The following is a 24026-nucleotide window of genomic DNA, read 5'->3' as shown; positions in this document are numbered from 1 at the left end:
CTTGTGCTGCGGCACCTTTTTCGAGGAGACTCAGGGAGCTCCGTGGCCAAAAAGCACACGCATTTCACGTCTGTGGAGGACATTCGAGCGTGGACATATCTGAAGCCTTCAGGAGACAGGGAAGACTAGTGGGAGAAATGAAAAAAAAAAATAATTAAGAGAGAGAGTTTGAGACGAGCAGACCTTGTAAAAAGCACCTCAAAAGCACTTTCACACTTATGCCAGTCAGATGTGTGTGGCATACATGTTTAGCGGAGTCATTTGGCCGGGTTTGAGTGCGTCAGGGATGTTTCATGGTGCTGCGACTACACGGAAGAATGCCAATTTACATTCCTGGAGTGTTATTTCATTATTTTCATCTCCATGCTGCTGCTGTCTCCCTTCCAGCCCAGGCAGGGGTCCGTCCAAAATCATATGTCCTAAAAAGCAAGTATTTTTTTTTTTTTACCTGTATGTGTTTCTGTCTCTCTACACTTATTTGGTTCTCAGAGTTATTGGCACAAAATAAGTGCTGGCGTGTAAACGTAATACGTAACCCCCCCCTCCCCCCACCCCCCCCAAAAAAGCGACAGGAAAAAAGGCTGCACAACAATACACCAGTTAAAATAATGGAGGAAATGTTGAGGCAAATGTCCTCGTTATGCACTGAGTAGATTGTGCATTTAGCGCTGTTACGTGAGGTTAAAGTTGTCAGCGAGGCTGCAGCTAGGTCGTGATTCCTCTGGGTCCGTGGGAATCAGTAAAGGGAGGGTGTGTGTGTGTGTGTGTGTGCGCGTGGGTTACGGTTCAATAATCTGCTGGACAGGTAGGCCTGTGACACCCCCCTTAGAGAGGCTGCTAATGAAGAGAAAGGCTGCTTAGTGGTGCTCCGCTCTGACCCCAGCACCCCTCTCTGTCCCCCCTGCTGGCTTCCTCTGATTACTGCTCACATCGAGGACTCTTTATCCCTCGTCCTCCTCTTCTGCCTCTACTCCATCCTCTCAAATTTCCCCTGATGTCCTTGCTTTCCCGCTCCCTGCCTCTTTATTTGAAAAGAATGGGCTCTAAGTGTATAAAAGAACTACTGATAATCCTTTTGGTTCATTTATTCAGTTTCTGCTCTTGTTTTTTTTTCTTCCTATTTTGTGTTGTTGTTTATTCCCATTATCTGTGTGATTAATCAAAGAAGATAATCACCACTTGACCTTCCTGCTCAGAACCATTTTCTTTGATATTTCCGTCATGACGAAGCTGCACTCTAATGTAAAGAGCTTAACCCCGGTGGCTCAAGGGTGAAAGGAAACATGTGCAAGCGCAGAGCGGGAGGAAAAAACAAGCAAACAAAATATATTTTAGATGAAGGGAAAAGAAACTTTCATTCACGCAGCAGGTAATCAGCCTCAAAAAACATCAAAGCAACATTCTTGCTTTATTTATCCTGGGTCATTGCGACACCTATACTGTATATGCCTCCGCTCCTCTTCATCTGTCCTCAGCCCCAGTAATCTCTCGAGTGACTTGATAGTGTGTGTTGGCAGTGACAGAAAAAGTAATATTTTGAAAGAGGGAGTGGGGTCGTGTACCTAGTGGTGGCTTGAGCTGGAAGTCTTTGACCAAGAACCTGTAACCGAAGCTGCAGGCCGTAGCGACTAAACAGAGACACTGTGAAAATGTTCAAACAAATTGGATGGCGGGAGTCCGGATTTAATAGAGAGCACAGTGTGAGGCATACTTGATTTAAAACAATATACATGAAGTAGACATCATTATATTTTTGTACCTCAGCAAACAGAGTAAGAAACTAAATCTTAACACATCACGCTGATGAAAGGTCTCCGGTTTCCTCTAAATACATTATGAAATTTGGTCTGTTCCTGTGATTCTTAAGTTAAAAGAAGACATAGAATGCAGGATAAGAGGTAATGAACAGCTGTTATGACATGAACATTTAGATGTGCTCCGTCTTGTACAATCAGCCAGATTGATATCTCTGTTTTTTTTTAATCTGCTACACTGTAGCATTTTATTAACTCTTGCAAAAGGCAAAAGGATGAGATTAAAAGCAGGCTCGGTGCTACAAGCTGTGTTTGAACTGTAAGCTGATACTTGCACTTACATGTGTTACATTTTTTGAGTCATTGCTTTTTTGTTCAGGCTTCATTTCGCATGCTAATCCCAACACTATCAGACTCCTTAAGGAAGGCATCAGGAGAACTTTGGTCTTCCTTCATGAACACGCCCAGTGTGCGCAGAAGCCACACACTCCCTCAGTCTTTTGTTTGTTTAAAGTGAGGAATGATAGAACAGATTTTTTTTGCACAACTCAGCTTTTAGAAAATAACACCCACTGTTGCGTTTTTCTGTCTACCAGACATGGTCATGATTCTTACATTTTACGGTATAATTTGGGGCGGCCTTAATTGATTTTGTCCAGAACTAATTACTGACAACTGTGTAAAATAAGCACCTCAGTGTCACTGGGTGGCAACTGTCCGATCGGGAGGGGAAATAACATTTCACTCGTAATCCATACGTTCTTCAGCCGGCCTGGGATATAATTCATGTCGACGCTATAGAAATACCAGAGGCGCTGGACTTGTGTGACGAACAGGAGTGTAGTTGTAACCAAATGGCTCAGTTGGGAGGTATAGGGTTATGTGGTATTATTTATATTTTATAGCTCCCTACTGCACTGACTGCACTCCAGAATAAAGTTGTTCGATTTTGGTTCCCCCCGAAAAGCGAGTGAGAAAATCTGGAATTTCACTTGTGATGGAAACTCCAGACGCCACTTTGTTCCCTGCTTTCTTCTTGTATTTTTTTATTTTCCTGTTGAGTCTCATTTTTAACAAAAACCTAAATGCTGCTGTAGTACAGTACATGATGCCACATGTGTGAGTGTTTGTTTGCAGGCTTCTTCCAGGCCGTGGGTGTGTGCATTAGTGGCCCATGCCTCAGTGACTCAAACGGCAAGGAAAGATCTCCTCGGGCCATACAGAGTGATTTGATTAAAAGAGAATAATTTGCCCTAAAGGTGTCTTTTCTCTCTGAAGGATCTGGTGGAAGAAATCTGATATGACAAGATAAGTGGTGGCTCATGAAAAATTCCTGAGGACTGAGACGTAGCATGTTGTCTTTGGAATTATTGCCCTGAGTGTGTAGTCCTTTGCTGGTAACTGTGCCTGACAATGTTATTTTTACCTGAATAGCCTTTGATTCCTGAGGTTCTCTTTCCTGATTTCTTGAACTTAAAACCTGTTCATATACTGTCCAAAGACAGGATCAAGTACCTCTCACCCTTCAATCCAGACATTTACTCCTTTGGGCTTCTTTCACAGAACTCAAAAGTACTCTTTAATGGTATGGTGCCACATGAGGCAAGGCAAGGCAATTTGATTTTGTACGTTGTACACAACAAGGCAATTCACATAAACCCATTAAAAAAATCCAAACATGAAGCAAGGTGATTTACAAAGAACACAGCGTCATCCCATTCTGTTTTGTTGAAAGCAAGTTAATACGCGTTTGATAAGAACATTGGTCTTTGTATCTTGAAAGGTCGTAACAGCTGTTTGGAATTTCATGTTCCATCCACCTCCCCGTGCGGTCTTTCTCAACAGCTAATACTACGTCACAAACTCTGAATGCTGCATCGTCACACGGACACACATCATTTGTGTTTTCCACTCCCAAAAATGTCCTAGTTGACTTTGTTTGGATGAGTAAAAATCAAGAGAAACGGAGCGAAGTTCAATGCTAATGACCACAGGGAGATTTGAGCCACTCTGCAAAATCTTCAGGACATTGTAAATTCCTGGAAAGTACCGAAGGTTTGAGGTATTTACTCTTTAATGTTGTTAGAAAGGGAATAGATACGTATAATTCCAGTTTATGACAACTTTGTAATCAATCTCCAGCCTTCTTTCACACCTAATATATTCAATTTTGAAGGTTTATTTTGCTGTAATAGGCTGCCTAATCTATTTTTTGTTTGTCTTCATCCAAGACATTGGATATCCAAGTGAACCTTTTCCTGTATTCCAGTGCCCAGTGGAATCTCTGCGAATAACAATGCGACTGTGCTCCGACCAGCAGCAGTTCGTTTCAGAAGATCCCTTTTACGTCCACTCGACAAGGCCATGGCAAGAAAAGAGGGACGTTATGAATTTTATGTTAAAGGATCAAAACTCCAGCATCAACGGCAAGTGCTCGTTGTGACGCCAGACCGTAGTCCATTCAAAATATTTTTCTAACAATTATTTATAACAGTTCCCGGGAGGCGATGAAAAAGGAGGCCCTGATGCTGATAGCGCTGTCAGATCAGAAAAATCTACGAACGTCATGCATTTACTGAGAGTCAGGGGTGTCGGCCCTTAAGGCCAAATTAGCTATGCCGCCACCCACGGCCATTACACACCTGCTAAGCACTCGATGCAGTGAGCGTCTACATTGATTTTGTTTGCAGTGGGTCTCAACCTCGTGGTTTTGTCGGAACACGTGTACTTACTCCGTAGAACAGATTCGATACAATCTCATAGAAGCATGATGCCTCATTAGACCTCAACTTAACATTTTCATCTTTAACTCCTCTCCTTTGTCTCAACCAACGTCACAATCTCCACTCGATACGCGCAGTAAATTGGTCACCCTGCGTCTATTGAACCGTGCTGAACCATGAGCCTGGATGAAATGTTAGAAGTCCTGTATCCTGTGATTTCGGGTGACAAAGTTACTGTTCACAGTGATAATCATAGTAATTAGGCAGTCTAAGGATGATGGGCTTAAGTGTCTTTTTTTTCTCCATCCTTAGTTGAGTTTCCCTGGAACAGGAAAAGTGCGTAGCATCAGAGCACATCTGTCCGTGCGCGTGAGATTGTGTCCGCGGGGCTTCACATGCGGTCGTGGCTGTATGTGCTTTCTGGGGGGGGGGGGGGGGGGGGGGGGATCTGCTGACAGGTAGTGTGAGTCGGGAGGGGGACATTGGCGCTTTTGAGACACAAGAGACGAGTCTCAGAGAGGGAGAGAGAGAGAGAGAGAGAGAGAGGGGGCCTCTTTCATGTGACTCTGCATTCCACCAAGGCACAGGCAGAGAGAGGCACAAGACGAGACATGCGTGTGTCCCCCCCCCCCCCCACCCCGCGTCACTCCCTCTGCCTCCTCCCCCGCTGCACCCGCTCTCCCCACCCCGTCCAGCCTCCACCCTTACTCTCAGCCAGTGACCTTAACATTTATCAGGAAGAAAAAAAAAAAAAAAACCATGCTGGAATTCCTCTCGAGCATCTGTGTCCTGGCGGGAGAGTCAGACTAACACACACGTACATGACACAGTGGAATGTGCGCGCCCGCCCTGTCGCAGGCCAATCTGTTTGGAATATTGTGGCGCTGCGGTGGGGGCTGTCCTTGTTGTTCCCCCCCCCCCGAGCTAAAGGAGGCCGGTCTCGAGACCCACTCGCACACGGAGACGTGGACACACATTCCCTCTCCTCCGTCTTGTTCCCTTATTGTACCTCCTGTCACTTAGTCCTATTCATTTAACCTTTCATTACAGCCAGCAGACAGCCCTGTGTGTGTCTGCACAGCTTCAGGAACAATGCCAGAAAAGCCCCACTGTCACAGTTATTAGATTCCTCTGCCCCCCCACCCCCTTTACCCCGGCAACTCAATATCAAGAGAAGGGAGAGACGAAAGAGGGGAGGGCAGGACGAGGAAGAAGGAGGTAAAAGAGAGGGGGAAAGCGGGTGACATGGTTGACTCTGCACGGCGTGCAACTCTCACGGTGCAGGGATCCTTTTTGACGTGTCAAGGACACATGCCGCATGTTGATAGTCGACGGCGGGGATGTTTGTCCGCCGCCGGTGAAGGGAGACAGAGAGGAGAGGACAAAGCGCGGAGTGGCCGTCCTGTTGTGTGTGGCAGGCAGCACCCTGGTCCACTGAAGACACAGAATCCTACCCGGTGGCACCGATTGAGGAGCATTGACAATGTCTGTATAGAAAGAGCAAATGTTCTCCCCCTGATAGTCCAGTTTACCTATGTGGGTCATTTTGAAGCCTTAGTAATATGTTGAGATGGGGTGGATTGGGGCATTCAATCGGGCGATGGTACCAGGTGAAGCATTCAGCTTCAGGAGTAAATCAGATTTGCTTCAAGTAGTTTCTAAAGAACTTAAAGGTATGGTAAATAAAAGCATTACTTTAATTCAATCATGTTGATAGAAAATGCAAACTGGGCAGCATTAAAAGTTACCTTTGTAATGTATTTGTTGGATTTAATTATTTTCATGAATGTATGTATTTTTTTGGGGATGACTCTTACTTTGCCAACCAAAAACCAAACTTTGTGTCAATTGCATCAAAATTCAACTCCCGGTCGTAACGCGAACGTGTACTCTGAGCACGGGGATGAGAGGTCCTCGCTGGAGGCTGTGGTGCCTCGCTGGAGGCTGTGGTGCCTTGCTGGTAACTCCTAGGAAGGACCAGTGCAGTCCAGGACCAGTGCAGTCCAGGGAGGCTGCAGTAAAGCGTCAGGTCAGTCGAGCCCAGTCAGCAGACACTGATGCTCCTCCGCTAATACATTAGCTGAAATGGATCAAGGCCTGGAAAGGAAAGGCATTGGTCACTCTGGCGGGGGAGGTTGGAGGGGGGGGGGGGCAATGAATCCCTCACCAGTCATTGCAGATTGAGCTAGTGCACGCCCACACACACACACACACACACGTACACACACACACACACACACACACGCCCACACACACACACACACACACACACACATACACACGTACACACACACACACACACACTCTCCACGCCCTGAGAAGCAGCGGGTCAGAAACGTAGCAACAGTCTGAACCCTAACCATCAGGCAGCAGTCTTGATGAAGTCCATCGCTCACTTCTGTCACCCCTCTGCTCCGAACCCTCCCCCACTCCCCCCCCCTCCCCCCCTCTGAGGCCACCGCTCGCTCAGTGTGACCGGCTCTTTATTATCGCCATCCCGTCACTTAGTTAGAGCTGTGACCAGCAGTCTTGTCTCTTGCCTGTCCTCTTCGTCGTCACTCTCTCCGCCCTCTCCACCCTCTCCGCCCTCTCCACCCTCTCCCTCCGCCTGGAGGCTGTCGATCCACCTGTCTCCCCCACATCTCTCTAATTCTCTGATTGAACCCTCTCTTTCCTCTCCCAGGGCTGTAATTGATGGTGGTGTTATTGTGTCCAGTTCTCTGGTCCTAAAGCCGTTCCTTCTGGTCAACGCTACTCCACCATTTAAGACTGGGAATAGACAGTCAAAGCCTTTTTCTTTGCTCTTGTGCGTGCATGTTCTTGTGCATATTTGCAGGGTTATCTATTTGCCTTGTCTGTTTAAGCAATCACAGTGTGCTTGATTGGTTTTGAAAATGTTTTTCAAAATTCACAATAATTTTGACCTTAAAGCTTGAACTATTTTGTCATTTTGAATAAGTGACAATATTTCCTCCATGTTCCTGCTTAAGTGTAATGTTTGCCCCTCATCACCATAGAAATGCTCAAAGTGGCTTTGATTGATTTCTTTGTTTGGTTGTGGTATTTTACAAAATCATTTACAAGTTTGGGGTGAAGTACTTTTCAAAGTCCCCTGAAGAAAAAAGCTTTAGCTATTCAGAAGTTTTAATTATATTTTAAAATAATTTTCTTACTTGTCACCTGTACAAGAATCAAGGTCCATTATCACAATGGAAACAATCTCCATGATGTAGATCTTGACAGATTTACAATGCCTTCAGCCTGAATGATTTGCTACCTGTATATTATTCACATTTACCCACCCTTTTTACATAGCTTGCTCTTACTATAAAGACGCCAGCTGGATATATGGAACATCGAACCATGTACGAGTATTCAGCGTCAAGTAATCGGTAAAAAGAACAGATTTAGAGTTAAATTCACGTATAAAGGTTTTTCAGTTTCTTTTTCTGTCTTTGTCCCTGTCTCTGTTTTTGTTTCTTTCTCTTACTCTCTTAGCCCCCAGTCCCTCCCCAGCATGGACCTTGTATTTATTACCCTCTAAGTAATCACTTTGCTTTCCCTTTTGATGGACTGTTATTGCTCTAACTAGCTGAGGTCCCTATAGGTATTTGGAGGCTTTCCAGTTTTATTAGACAAAGGCCTCATTATTCAAGGCCAGCATTAAGACTACCATTAGATCCATTTGCCCCCTAGTCACATGTATCCAGTTGCAGCCAATTCATATTACAGCACACTTAGTATTTACAACACAAACATGCTCATTCCCTCTTGTCAAAGTTAAATATAGACAATATTGAGTAAGCTTTGCCACTTTGTGAGAGGTAGCTGTGAAGATGTCTCTCCTGTTCTCTGCTTAAAATAAGAGTCTTTGCACACATTACATAGACCAAGTCAACATATTTGTTTTTTGCATAATGATACTACTGGTATTGTGCATGTTCTGAGCAAAACTCTACTCTTTGTTTTAGTCTAGCAGCTACCAAGAACATGTGACACGCTACATTTCAGTGTCCACGCCTATTACTTTGGTGGATCCACATCCGCCATTCTGGCTTGCTTTGGGTAGGAACTGCAAATAAGTTACGTTGAAACTCTGTAGTAGCTGAGGACGGCCACCAGGGAGAATTTTTGCAATGGTTGAGGCACTTCCTCTGTGCCATAAATCACCCCTTCAATGTTCTGGGAGAACTCACTCGGAGACGTGCAGAATTTCATAGAAAACGTTGGGCTTAGAGGGAACCAGTCTAATGGAGGAGGGTTGGATTATTTTAAAGCCGTTACTTTGTGCAACTAGTGATGGGAACCAAAACCTAGTGTTAAACTGGTACTGGTGCTGCAGTATGAAAGACCAGAGTATCGATCAGCTCCAAGGTTATTGGTTCTTTTATCAGTTCTTTTTCAACACCTTGTTCAAATACAAATTCAAGCTGCAGCATGTTGGGATTCTTTCCAATTACACACTTATATAAACACACAAGAGGACACAACAAGGACCGAAGTCAGTGAACAGCAAAGCAGACGTACCAGGATGGAGGAAGTGAAGTTAACCCGGTGAAGATAACTCCAAGATTACTCGAGTTGTCCACAACTGTACTATTGTGAAATAATTGGTCATATTCCAGTTGAATAGTGCTTACCAGGCTAACTACCTTGCTTGCTTGCTCACTAGCCTAGCTTACTAATATTAGAAATGATTCCAAGATGGCTACCTTTTGTTTTGTTTAGTTAGTGAACGGTTTATATCTGCTGAGTCACTGTGGCTAGCAAACGTTAGTCAGCTGTCTTACTCATGCACATGTGAAATGGTCCAATCAATCAAGTATCACACATATCAAAACCTTATAGAGAGGAAAGAGTAGAATTATCTTTAAAGAAACATCACAGCTTTAAGTAAAAAGGAACATGGCCCATAAGATCAGTCGATTGCATGAAATAACTACAAATGTCACTCTGGAGCACTCAGAAGACGTCTTTCGTGGTCTTGAGAAGACATCTATTGTGTCTTCAGACAGCCCACATTTCTCTGCCCGTGGGATTCAAAACACAAACAAACAAACTTGTGGCAGAGAGACAAAGAGATTTAAGGTGCCCACGTTTGGATTTCTTCCATTTATTTGTTGCGGCTTTTTAATTTCTTTGTAGCCACCTGTGTGTCCAATATGATGCTCAGGCCTCCTAATCGATGGCCCTTTATTGGGCTTCTGCGTTTGGTCAAATATCTCATCGTTGTCTGGCCCCTCAGGCAACCACATCCAAACTAATAAGAAATCTCCGGAAGTCTCTCGGGCCGAGTCTACAGATGAAAGAAATGATTAGTGGAGAGATGGTATGTATCTGTCTCTGGAACCAGATTTTAAACAAGTTTGCCAAGTTAAAACTAAAGCCCCTAGTAGAGTAGGATGACATGCTGACCGATGAGGAGGATGCTGATTTATGTCCACACTAAACTGGTTTAATTTACAGGACTAGATTTTCCTATCCGTTCAAACTCAGGTTTACAATCACATCATAAACGGAGTTTTTCAAAAATGTGGATAGAAAAAAAAGAAGTTTCACACAAACAGTGAAGCCAACTTCTTTTTCCTTCTTAGTGCCTGTTTCAGATGCCAATAGCTGCTCAGTAATACAGGTGTTCTAGTTTCATCAGACAGGTTTGCTTAAGTGAAATAATACACTATTCACAGTCGCAGTTAAGGAGTGCATTTACCAGCTGCCATCTAATTTTATTCGGTTATTTGACAACAGTAACCGAGAATACAATAAATAAAAGTTGGGTCTTGTTGTAACAAAACACTTTTCATGAATATACCCCCAAATCAAAAATTTGCATTTAAGCAATAATTGTGGGTATGACTTTGTGAGATTTATTGATTATTAAGAAGGTAGTCTTAACCTGGATCTAATCTGCTTTCAAAGCCCTAAAAATGACTGATAAAAATATAAAGAACGAGGTCTGGCAAAAATAGTCTTGAAGTCTAAAACTTACAACTCTCACATCGAGCACACATACATATGCACACACAGACAGGCTCTCAAACACACAGCATGAAATAAAGGGTCTCTTTAAAAGTTACTAAACATACAAGGAGGGTCAGGGTAAGAGAGAGACAGATTAGAGCATTAATGTCCTACAGTAATGTAGCATCTACGGTGCATCAATCTATATCTACATGATTTATATCGGCCCTGTTGGCACATAGATAAACAGAGCGTGTGTAAGACAGAGAGAGAGAGAGAGAGTGTGTGTGTGTGTGCGCACAAAGAGAAAGAGAGGAGAAGAAAGAAAGTGCCACTTTGGAGTAAAGCTGTCATTACTCCGGCTGGTGCACTCCCTCATAAATACTGATAATGAGATGTTTTCAACAGACTAATCATTTGCCAATGTAGAAGCAGGTAATGTGAGAGGAATAATCTTTTCCTCTACTCCTTTCTGGATATGACACCCCAGATTTGATTTAGCATGATTCTATTTAGATATCCTTAAAGCCTGAAAGGAATACGATTTCTCCTTCTCCTTGTGGCTATTAACGAATAAGGGCAAAGTTGTGAGGAATCTGAACAGCTTGACGCGAACAAAAAAGGTTTATGCTTAAAATCTCCTTCTCTCTACTATTTTATACAGCACATTTCCCTAAATCCATGTTTGTCTTAAAGAATGTTTACAAAAACAGTTAAACAAACTAATTTATCAATCTTAAGTTATTTTAAGGTGTTTGGCTGTGAAACAATTTGATCAATGTTTGTCTGTTTTAATAAATTTAAGTCACATCCCATTCATTTTGACCAATGGATGGATGGATGGATGGATGGATGGATGGATGGATGGATGGATGGTTGGCCCAGTGAATTTATCAGCAATCTACAAGCAACAATCACTCTTGAAACGGGAAGATGGCACTTCTTGGGTTCTATGCCTTGCAAATGTATTTTTTAAATGGGCGTCTGATCTGACGTTGAAGCCACACTATGGACAGTTGTGTTGTACGTGTGTGATGCAATAAGGTTGGTTTGTGCCGCCAACGGGTCGCTGCAGTCACATGGGCTGCTCTGGAGAGCACATTGTTGTCTTTCAGGTAATATTGCAAAGTTGTTTGTTGATGTCGAGAGGGTATGAGTATCCAGAGCTTCTGTCTCATAACAGATTCACTGTGTGATGTCCTATAGCAAGTTGGGATGTTTCCCTCTGCAGGACGGCCACAAGAAGGCCTCTCTGCTCTGGACCCCTGGCTCAGAATGACCTGAGATCTCTGGAGGCCTTCCTGGGATAAAATAAACAAGAACATGCTTTTGAAAAGCAGCCATTGACACTCCACTATATATATATATATATTTATATCTCCTATGGGCCATCACTCTAATGGGTGTTCCCTTGGCAGCTCTGAAAGCAATGTACAGCATGTCATCTTCTGCCGGCCATTAACCGGCATCCTTAATCATTTTAATAGCCCCTCCATACCGCATCTCTCCGACTCCACGGTGATTGGACAAACACTGGTGTCCCTAGTGATACGGGAGAAATGCATGGAGGAGCTACTGTGGTTTTCCATGGCCTCGCTGTGTGTTGTTTACTGGGTCTGCTTGATTGCCCTCTGTCCAAATCAGAGGGTACAGGCAGGCAGGGCAGGGGTCTGCAGGGACGCGCTGTGTTGTGGACTGTCCCAACGTGCTAAGAATATTCACTCAACCCCGCGGCTCAGAGGGGCTACGCATCCGTAGCTCAGTAAACACACACACACACACACTCACAGTGCGAGCCATACATTTGTGTACCAGGGACTATATGGCCATGCATAAATGTCGGGTTGTGCGTTCGAGAGCGTGTGTGGTAGGAAGCCATGTCTGTCTCCGCGTCACAGATAATTAACCCCCCCCCCCCCCCCACGTGTGGCTTTGGCTCCTCACAGTGGGAAAACACAGCGGACCCTCCTCGTTGACGTTAGCACACGCAGCTGAGACATAACACAAACCATATGCTATTTGAAATGACACACCGGTCAGATGAAGTGTGATTTATACATACGTCTTTTTGCCTTTTTCTTTACTTTGTGTACTTGTGTGTTTCTTGTCACCCCTGACCGTTTAGCGCTAGGTTGTACAGCTCATTGCCGGTGGCAGCCACTTTCATGAAAATAGAGAAAAGGCGCTGCTTTTCTCTGTTGTAATCTTCCCCTGCCCTTTATCTTTAAATCCCTCGCTTAAAACTCATAATTAAGCTAATTAGACACTATCTTTGTACAATTGCACCTCATTGGCCGGAGTGAAAAGATTCTTAGAGCAAGGTTACATCTCTGAGTTAGAATTTGATAAATGCTAAAGGCCAACGCAGTCATTCAAGCTTTAAATACTTTTTGTAACTGGAATGTCTTTCCCTTAATCTGCTGTGCTGTTTCAGAGGTTTGTATTTTTTAAGCTTCATGGAATTTATGTTTCACAGTTCTGATTTCGGAGGTCTGGTCCTCAAGGTTGCCGTGGCTAACCTTGCAAACCAGGAGGGTAGCTTACCAGAGCAAAGCAAACTGCAAAAATCGCAAAAATCGCCGAAACCATTTTTTATCTGCATTTGCAAAAGAAGTGCAAGTTAAAAAATCACAGGAGAGATAAAGGAGAGTGACACTGTAATTTATTCTATTAAAAGTAAAAGGAAAAACGATTTTCTAAAAAAAAGCCCTCTCTCCCATGATGCTGTCATGTTGTCCTGAATTTTCAGAAACTGAGTGAAATAAGATTTGATTATCCCAGAAAGATGTGAGGGGGAATCCAATCTTTGTGTTTGTTTGTGCGTGTAAAAGTTTTTGACCCTGTCTCTGAGGGTTGCGGGGACTTGATGTTGTTTAGACTCATCTCCCCCCCGCCACCCCCCCCCCCCCCTCCCTCCGGAGACCCGTCTTAGTAGCAATCCCAGCATCCTGTTCACTGCTCCGATGCATCCATATCGCACTAATGATCATGGGAGTGGACAGCTGTTTAATGCAGTGGTGTCATCACAGCGGCTCTCTGATAGCAGCTCCATTGCACTTGACGGGGCTCAAATGCATCTGGTGCACCCGAGCCCCCCCCCCCCCCCCCACGTCTTGCAGTTTGACTAAAGTGGTTGAGGAACACCCCGTAAAGGTGTATTAGATGTGTCCCATATCACAGTTGCAGTGATTACAAGACGTATCATTTGAAGTGTATGATTACCGACAGGGTTCTTAGCTTTTTTTCACTGCTCGTAACACGATCAGATTTCAAAGCGTTGCTTTTCAAATGTGTCAAAAAAACCTTTCTGTTTAACTTTCCACAATCAGGAATAGGAATTCTTGACAAAAACATGTGCTGCAGCTACTCCCCCCTGTTCCCCCCCCCCCCCCCCCCCCCCGCCTGACATGCTCACGGTTTGGTGACTGCTTGGCGACCCGTCGTGCACCCGAGGGGTGCCCCCTCGGCCAGCACTGGTCACCTGATAGCCGTATATGCAGTTATCCAATCATGCGCTCTCTCTCTCTCTCTCTCTCTCTCTCTCTCTCTCTCTCTCTCTCTCACACTCCGCTGGAGCGCTCCTGTCCGGTGCAGCTAAAATAACAGCAGAGCAGTTGGAATAATACAAGTTTGCTGAGAGTGGGAGAAGAAAGGTAGACCCTGCTCGAGGTGAACGTGTAGGGTGTTGGGTATTGTTTCCCCACTTGCATGCGTGCAAAATTGTTTTTGTTAAACTTACATTAAAGGACAATTCACTCAAATCAAATGTTGTTTAGCTCTGGTGTCTCTTCTTCTCATGCAAATAGCTTTACCTTGAAACACAGGTCTCAGGAACACAGTGGGGACAGAACTCTTTATTTAATTTAGTGGAACCAAAGCAAACCGCTCGTACCGACAGATTCAATCAACAATCTTTTTATATATATAAGAGCATTGTGCACTTTTTCAGTATTTGACTCAAAGCTTGTTGCCGATCAGAAGTGGTTTTAACGCTTTGAGATATCTGCTGCCACCCCGACAGAATCCCATTAAACTACTGATAGTGTGAGCGTATCAGGCACACCGTGTCTGAAAAGATATTCTACTGTTGAATCTTTCCCTCTATGTATTCATTCTGCGGTAAAGTAAACAGTAAAGTTCCGTTCAGTTCCGTTGTGTTGGGATGGAGGCAAACGTCTAAAATCTTAAAACCTGGGCAAATGCAACCACAAATATCCAAATAGCTGCATATTCTCAGAGGTAAATGGGAAAGTGTATGCATGTTTTACTGTAATTTAAGGGAACCCACTCTTTAAATCTGTCAGAGACAGAAGGCCAGAGATTATGTGTACTTATGACCACCGCAACTCCTCACTCATCCCGGGTCGCTGTCCGTCTCTCGTTTTTTCGGTGCCTCTGTCTTTCCCTCTCGTTGCTTTCCCTTCTCTCCGTCTCTCCTCCTCCCATCCTCCCTTCTTGCAGTTCATATTTCAGTTTGCTCCCAGGAGCTCGCAGGTCTGTGCCAGACGGAAATTCGCTGAGGCTGCAGGAGCCCCCTCGGAGGCCACATGGAGGAGGGACAGGAGGGGAACAATCAGGCCCAGTCCTTCCTAGCTAGCCCTCCCTCTCCATGTACTTTTTTTCTCCCTTTCACCCCTTCTTATTTTCCTCTTTCTCCCTTACTCTCGTTTCCTCTCTCCCCCCCGTATCTTTCTGTCTCCTCTGCAGCCAGCCTGCCAGGCTACACAGGTCCTCAGGGTGACTCGCTCTTGGCTCCCGTCCCTTAGCACAGAGCCCTCTCCTTTCCCCCTTCATCCACCGCCCCCCCCCCCCGCCCCTCGCTCCTCCTCGCTCCTCCTCCTCCTGTCCTCTCTCCACTCTCCTCCTTCCTCCTGCAGGACTCTCCCTGGGGGGTAGACGGTGAGGCCATCCAGTCCCGAGCTGTCCATCAGCGAGGGTGTTTACTTGCAGCGTGACAGGCCGACACATCTGGAGCGCATATTCACTGGTGTTCACACTCCCCCCCCCCCCCCCCCACTCGTTGCTGGCCCTCCATGTGCCCTAACGCCGGGAGCATTCCTTCCGCTCATTTCAGGGCCCATTGTCGTCGTTTTGGCGAGCCCACCTCTAACTTTAGTACGCACACAAACACACACACACACACACACACATGCAGAGATTGGTTTGAGTCCATTTTTCCTCTCTTTCTCTCCCCCCCCCCCCCCCCCCCCCCTCCTCCAGTGGTTTTTCTGTTGCATGACAGAAATTGGAGTTAACCATCAGCAGGGGTGGGCTGAGCGTGTAGGCAGAGCAGTGATGGGGGCAAAAGTCAGCCTTCTCTCATCCACTTCTCCCTCTCCCTCTATCTGTATCCCGTTCCCCCCTTTTCTCTCTTTTCGGTGAGGGGAAAACTAATTACAGCAGCTCCTCTGCTTCTTTCTTTGAAACCCATGACTACTGGTCTAATGAAGTGACACTCTTTTTTTTTCTATCAAGAGTCTCTCTCCCCCGCCCCTTGCTCACTCATCCTCCCACCACCCCACCCCACCACGCCTCCCCTACCCTCCCACCCTGCACCCCCAGCCACCTACCCAGTCTGTCTGTTTTCACCAACATTCCTGTGCTGGTGTGTGACTGTGATGGCTTGTCATCTCGCAGGAATGTCCCGCTCTCTCCCACCTCGTCCACCCCCCCCCCGATTTGGCGTGAAGCATTTGCTCCTGGTTTCCGACTCTGCACATGTACACACAGAGACACACACACACACACACACTTGAAAAGCTAGCTTAAAATGTAAAAAAATTGTGTTCATGCAGATGGTGTCCATTGGGCTGCATACCTACCGCTGGCGTACGGCCACAACAAGCACAGCCACTCTCAGATAGTCCCCAGCTTGTTTTTCGACTGTAGAAAGTGTTCACTTAGTTATTTTATCTCATGGTGCCGGTGGTGAAAAGGGCCATTTACTCTCTATGGTAAACCTGAGGAATTCTTTTGATTATATAAATGACCAAATACGGTCTACCAGGCTGCTTTCATGCAGTGTGATATTCATAAAATAAACTGAATCCCCCAAAATGTGCAGCTCATAAACGGAGGTTGCAACACATAGTTCGAAATTTAATTGTGAACACAACCATTAGCTAAATATAGAAAACGATTTTATTTAACACAGTAAACATAATTATAGTTCCACATATATCCTCCATACAATATATTGACATTAAGACAAGTTTTAGCTTGGAGAGCGACACGCAATGACTTTCCCCTAGTCCAGGCATGTTTTATACATCCGTGTCTACATAGAGTGAGGAGTTATCAGAGGCCTAATGGCACAAAGGAACATGCTACTCAATGACCTGCACAAGCACTTTTATAGAAAGACACTAGAGGAGAATATTGCACTCATTTAAGTGTGCGTGGGGGTGAGCGTGAGTGACACAGTTCCTCTGGAACAAGTCTGGCTCCTTCTAGATGTGGTGGACATGTGTGTGCATGTGTGGGGGTATTATTTGTGTGCGAATATTCGTGTGCGTGTGTGTGCTCGTGTGAATGTGGAGGAGATACCGCCGGGCTCTCATGTTTATTCAGCTCAACGCCTGGGTGACCAGGACTTATCCACCGTCCTGATTACCCTGCCTGGCCTGCCACCATTAATCCTTCAGAGACCCCAGGCCCCTTAAACAGCCCTATCTATACACACACGAGGAGAAACCGACACACAAAAAGACACGCATGCATGTTTATATATATATCTATAGTTATAGATATAGAAATATATAGATACATAAAGAGAGAGAGAGAGAGATGTGTGTCTATTAGACACATTGTTTTTCCTCTCCTGTAAAAAAAAGTGTCTTCATGTGTATGTTTGTGCGTTTATTTGTGCGTATGCTCTGTCGTTTGGGCCTCCAGGAACTTTCCAGGCATTTCTCGAGGTCCCTCGTCCCTTTAATTCATAACCGAGAGTCTAATTTGTGTCTTAGTATTTTCTTTATCATCTCTTGCAAGTCTCTGTGAAGGACTCACATAAATATGCTTAATGTTGAGTAGAAATGACTGAATCGTAGTTCTTTTCCCATAACAACCATGTTTTTCTTAGGAGACACAACGTTTTTCTGGTAAGGGGCCTGTTGGCGCAAACCGAGTGTGCAAGCATGTGTCTGATATTGTGCGTGAGTGTGTGTTCATGTGTATTCAGGACACCGGGGTTCTATTCAGTAATAGTCACAGGGCCAAGACATAATATTGACCATGGCTGTGTTCCCTATTCTGGTTTTGCCCATAATAAATGATGCAGATTAGAAAAGTAGAAACATATTTGGGCAGATAAGTAGCTTTTGGAGCTGGCTCACTTTATGCCATTGAGGAAAGAGAGGGGCCTCTTTTCTCACTTAGCCGCAATGTTAAAGTTTAGCAGTACTCAAGGGCAGAGATGCTGTGTGTGTGTGTGTGTGTGTGTGTGTTTGTGAGGCTTTAACTGTGGTCTGTGTACATTTACAGTAAGCGGGTAGGGAGGGTGTTTGGACTCAGCAGGAATGACGACAGCGTGTGTTGCCAAGTCCCATTTGAATATATACACAGTAGGGAACCCTCTCATTATAAACAGGAGCTCAGGAGATGGGGACAAAACACTGGAACAGGAATATTGTTAAGTTCACATCTTGAGGTCAAGGAAAACACAGCTAAAGTTGAAAATCTTGTGTGTGTGTGTGTGTGTATGTGCGCGCTGGGAGTTTATTTGTGTTAATACGACCCCCCCCCCCCCCGACATTTTGAGCGGTCTCCATGAGATGAAACGTCTGTTGACACGTACTGTTGTCTTTTTCTCTCACTGTTTGTCTCCCTCTGCCTTTACACCTCATTCTTGTCTTCTTCTCTTCCGTTTATATTGGGCGGGACCACTTGACCACCTGAGCAGACACACACACACACACACACACTGAATTGTCTCCTCGGACTCCTTCCCCTTCTCTGACATCGCTCCCTCCCTCTCTTCCTCCTGTCCCTCTCTTCTCCCTTTTTTTTTCCCATAACAAATAACAGCGTAGAATTCCCCTTGCTTCTCTCCTGGGGGATTTTCATTACCGCCCTGTCCCCCTGCCCAGAAGGACTCCCCGCCTTGAACTGTTCAACAGCTGTGGTGTGGACACACAAAACAGGCCCACTGTTCACAAAACACCCGCCGGACTGAGGGTGGGGACTCTGTGTCAGCCTCCTGGGCTTCTCTTGCATGTAGCCCGCCCCGTGGTCACCCTCACACGGGGCAAGCGAGGCCTCGGCGCTGGGCGCTCTCACCTTTCTTTGCAGTAGATTGAGAACAGCTTTCAGTGGGCCCGTGTGCGGCCTGGTCTCACTCGCTGCTCGTCAAATACTTCAGAGTCCAGAGTCAAAACAAGTCCTTTTTTAAATTTATTTTACCTCATTTAGCGTGTACGTACCTAACCAAGTATTTTGTTATCTTACTCTAACCAACTTATTTTTCTTCCTTTATGTAAATCTGAGTAAACATACATTGCAAGATTATTTTGAAAAGAGACTGATAGATGAATAAACGGGTAGCCTCTGCCCCCCCGGCAAGAGTAAGGCGAAGCGTTGTAATCAAAGGCGATTAGTCATCACATGCTGGGACGCCCCAAAGTCAAATGCAAAGCAGCTTAGATTAAAACAAAAAGATGAAACCTAAATGGGAGACGAGTCGCCTGGTATCCACGCCTAGCGACATTTGTTTCCGTCGGATCAGCGGAATGGGATTTGTTGGCCTGAGGGGTTTTCATAGAAGTGGAAGAGTGTTTGTTAGCTCCTCTGAGAACTCAACACCATGTGTGAGTGCGTGTGTGTGTGTGTGTGTGTGTGTGTGTGTGTGTGTGTGTGTGTGTGTGTGTGTGTGTGTGGACCCTATCCTCAAATCTTAAATCTGCTCTGAAAGAAGTTAGGAACATTTGGCAGCAATAGTAGTGGAAGTCCCCAGCCTTCGTCCACAGTCCTGTTAGTGTGTGTGTGTGTGTGCGTGCGTGCGTGTGTGAGTCAGTAGGAAATGGCCCATGTGAATGTGCGATAGCTGGGATGCGATCAGTGTGTGGGAGGTATTTTGATCATACACCAAAAATGAGATTATTAAGGAGCAGACAATGTCTGACTGCTGGGACACAGCCGGTTCCCATCTCACATGAGTGTCACAGTTCCTTTGGGCACTTAAAGGGACAGTTCACTGCCAGAGGAACATTCAGTCACGGCTTCATGTCTCACCACCATGCCAGTTAAAACTCGCCGAAGCATTAAGTTGTCACCCTTTCTATAATCTCAACTTTGTGCAACATAACACAAAGTAACACACAAGACAACAGACAAATATGCGAACACCCATTTGCATTATACGGTGTCCGTTGTGGAGTTGTGACATGGGGCTCCCATTATCTGAGAGGTTTTGAGGAGAGACCGTATGTTTTTCATCCAAATGCAATAACAAACTGTGACCAACTTTCCAAAAAATATAAAAGGAAAATACTTTTTGCACATATTTTTTTGTAGATGTAGAAATGAACTTTAAGCACTAGTGTGTATGAGCAGGGTCATTGAGTACTTCTCAATTTTTTGAAGGTTTTTGTATATAAGTCAATATTAAACTGGCTATCTGAGCACACCGCTTTCCTTTTGTACAATCTATAATCCTGCCACTCCTGGATTCAGTAATAAGGTCGTCTGAAGTAGAAGCCAGAGGGAGGAGGTGCAGCTACGCACTGCAATGGTTTATTTGGTCGGGAGACACCTGGCCCGAGTGGAGGAGCAAGAAACACTATAAGGCTGCTGCCCCTGACCTCTGCCCCCCTCCCGCGTCTCCCTCTCTCTCTGTACTCCTCTCCTCAGTGGATGTTTTTACCGCTGTCCCCCCCCCCCCCCCTGTCTGTCCACATTCCTTTCACCAGGATACCTCTCCATCCTGTCCCACAGGAGTGTGTGTCCGTCTGTGGGTGTGCGTCGGTGTGTATGGGTGTGTGTTGAAGGAGCAGGCCTACAGGTCTTGCCTCTGGTCACTTTATTAAAGTGTGTTTTAATTTACTCCTGTGCTCCTGTGAGCCCCTGCGTCCCGACACACACACACACACACACACACACGCAGACACGCGCGCGCACACAGCAGCCCCTCCTGAGACATAGCTTATTAACTCCACTCCTGTCTGTCAGAGATGGGGGAGGGGGGAAGGGTGGGATGGAGGGTGGGGTGGGGGGGGGGGGGGGGGGGGGCAATATTTCCACAGCACATTCCTCAGTGTGGTCTGGTCATGTTGATTTTCAAAAAATAATTTTAATGCTGTCGCATGGAGAAGAGACACACGCTGTCCCAAAGGTGGACACCTTTATACCTTTGTGCCATTACCCACGTACGCGCATAGACCATAGACATACTGACATGTAGGGTTATGTGGCCCTCCATGGAGGCTTTGTGGGGTCGGACCCTGAACTTAGCCAAAGAGCAGCAGGGCTCCATTGTTATCCTAACACTTAACAGAGTGAGAATTAGTCAAATACGATTGAGCAATAATCACCATGTTTGGTAATTGCGATTACTCCAAATCTGATTCATTCAGCTCCAGAGAGCTATTGGAGGCATACAGCTTCATAGGATTTTAAAAATGAAACCAATTAAATATTGTATTTAAACAAAGTTTCACCACCTATATATATATATATATATATATCCTATATCTTACATAAATTATGTGTCTCCCTGTATATTATTCCCCGAGCCTCTCCTCTGTCTCAGTATTAAATATGAAAGGAGCTGGAGTCAGTCTCAAAGGAAGGCAGAGGAGTCGTGTTGGTCTCTCCTAAGGTCCTGGTGTATGATGCTGGGGCCTCGGGCCCTCAAACCTAGTCTCACAGCAGAGGCTTCGGGGCACAGCCAGAGGGGATTTTCTGTGTACGTTTGCAGCTGTGTGCTCGTGTGTGTGTGTGTGTGTGTGACACTGAGTTTCTGCCGGGGACTCTCGCAGGCCTGAGCAGCATAAAATAGGCTCCGTGCAGTGCATGGTTTCATCTGTATACATTTGTGTATGCACACGAGTCTGTGTCACCATGGCGATGTGTGTGTGTCCCTCGACGAATGTAGGGTGACTGAACCGGCCTGCTTTACATGTGTCACTTCTGAGTAGCTCGTGACAAAATGTATTAAGAAGTCCAGCTAGGGTAAAAATGGATCTCGGGAGGGAGATAGAGGGGGCGCGGCGGGGGGGTCAGGGAGTACAGGGCACAGCTGTAGGGGATTATTGCCCAGAGTGGAGGAGCTGGAGCCCAAGAATGTTCCTCTTCACCCCCTCAAGAGGGAGGTGAAGAGGGAGGGAGCAGAAGGAAAGACAGGGGCGGTGGCCTCCCATGGGCCCTGTACTGCATCTTTAGGTATGTTTGTTGGAGAAAAGGAGTGTGGGGGTGTGGGGGGGGGGGGTTCCTCATTGTCAGTCTCATCCAGTGTCTCAATCTTACCGCCAACCCACTCTGTTCCTCGGGCACTTTGGCAGAGATCCCGCTCGGTTCACAAGACTTTCCTCCTGTCCGTCCCTCCCTACCTGCTCTCTGTGTCACGCTCTCCGTCTTGTGAGCGCTGTGATTTACGGGCCGACGCGGGACGCGTGTTTGTGGGTAATTGGTCGGTTGCGGTGAAGAGTGAGGAGAGGGGCATCTATCAGACGAGGCTATCACTAAAATGTCGATGCGTTTTTTTTTTTTTTTTTTCCTCTGGCGGATCACCTCGCTGCGTTCACCACACCTCGATTGGTGGCCTAAAGCAGCGCAGGGGGCTGTATGAAATGCTTGACTTTTCACCCCTCCGTGGTGGAGTTTGGTCGGGTGGTGTTTTTCTCCTTCGTCACCGTGCCCTCCACCACCCCTGGCACACAGGAGTCCCCCTCTTTGTTTCAACGCGGACTCCCGTCACTCGAACTCCAGTCGTCAGGGCCAACCCACTCATTTCCCTGTGACGTGTTCAGTGGGGCTGCACTGATACCCACTGACGACTCTTGGGAGAGGGGGTGAGGGGGGGGGGGGGCGACTACGGCGATGGAACGGAGCGGCCCCTCGTTGTGACGTTAAGCCCGTCCATCCATCCTGCCGCTCGTTCACCCGTGTCTCTCGTCCTCCCATTTGGAAACCACTCTACCTGGTTCGGACAATTACCTCGCGTCCAACCCGCCTCCCCCCGTCGCTGCCTTAACTCCTCTTCCAGCCACTTAAGTTGTGATGGGCTAAAAGGGATGCTTCAGCCACCGCACGGCCCCCGGCACTGTTATTAGATGCTCAGAGTTTTGTTGACGGGCCCTTAGAAAAAAGCCGTACCCTCTCATTGCACGTCTGTGTGTGTGTGTGTGTGTGTGTGTGTGTGTGTGTGTGTGAGAAGGTGTGCTAAAAACTGCGGTCCGCCTCAATGGAATTCACCGCAACCGCTCGGTGTCTCTCCATTAATGTCGCTGCACGTGTTTTAGGCCCTTCGTCCTCTGTAAAACTGCTTCCTGTTGAAGTTAAATGAGAAAGGGGGCGGGGGGGGGGGGGGGCTCTCTAAGACACCGGCCCGCCCTAAACCCCGTACACAGTCTTCCCCAGCGAGGACCAACTCACTGAGACCTGATGCACTTCAGGTGCGAGGCACACATTTCAATTTCCACACGCACATTTACGTCAAAGAAAATCTTTTCCAACGCACGCACACACACACACACACAAAGTTCTGCTTCCTGTCATTGTCGTTAGAGGGACTTCAAACAGCAGGTGATATCATACCAGCCTGGGAACAAACACTGCAGTTTCCTTAATCTTCGCACGACTGCTCAGCACTTAACCGATGCTTTAATTGCCGGGGAAAGTTTTAACATCTGCTTCTTCTTTTTTTCTTTTTTTTTAACAGCCTTTATTGGCATGAGTCAGCCTCTGTGCTACTGCCAGCCGCTTTCTTCTCCCAGCATCACGTATTTAAAAAAAAAAAAAACAACAGAAAAGGAAATACAGAATTCAACCCAAATCCTTGCCCACACAGTGTTAGATTGATAAATAATTAAGGTGCAGGGCCGGGCTTTCATGGGTACTTGTAATTCAGGGTTTTATCATTCCAAAGCAATGGAGAACATCTGAGGGTAAAAGGCAGTGCTTGTATATTTATTGGACTAATTATTAAGGACAAATGGTTTGCTGGTCGCTCCTGCAGGGGCAATGCATTGTCTTATCATATAACCTATTTCTTGTTGTGGTAATACCCTTTGAGGACATTTTCCCCGTATATTGTGGTGACGGGTAATGAAAAGAGGGAATTAAAAGCAACGAAAGTCCCTGAAACAGGAACTAGATACACTTTCATATTTGTAAGGGATTTCTGTCACCTCCATCATTTTAGAATGCTGCTAAAAACACATTTTTACCAAACGACAAGATAACAATCCTGTTCTTATTCCATAATTTACATAAATTGATAAAGTGTCCTCAATTATCTTACATACTCCAGCGCCACTATAAATAATTTCCCAAAATGTCTGGGTTTCAAACTGTGCAGAAGGCTTTGGCTGCGTGGCCTGATGAACTATCATCAGTAATGGCGTGAATGAGGATCAGCAATCATTGTCCCCCA

The 24026-nt window shown here is 45.9% G+C and overlaps 1 protein-coding gene across 1 annotated transcript in view; it reads left to right on the top strand.

The window, feature by feature from the left end:
• bnc2 (basonuclin zinc finger protein 2) overlaps positions 1-24026 on the top strand; it is a 138948-nt gene that overhangs the window by 950 nt on the left and 113972 nt on the right. The gene's annotated exons all lie outside the window — the stretch shown is intronic.

This window comes from Pungitius pungitius, chromosome 9 (genome assembly GCF_949316345.1).
Source record: "Pungitius pungitius chromosome 9, fPunPun2.1, whole genome shotgun sequence".
Classification (NCBI taxonomy): Eukaryota; Metazoa; Chordata; class Actinopteri; order Perciformes; family Gasterosteidae; genus Pungitius; species Pungitius pungitius.
Note: the sequence above shows the minus strand (reverse complement) of the source record. Positions and strands in the feature narration are given on the sequence as shown.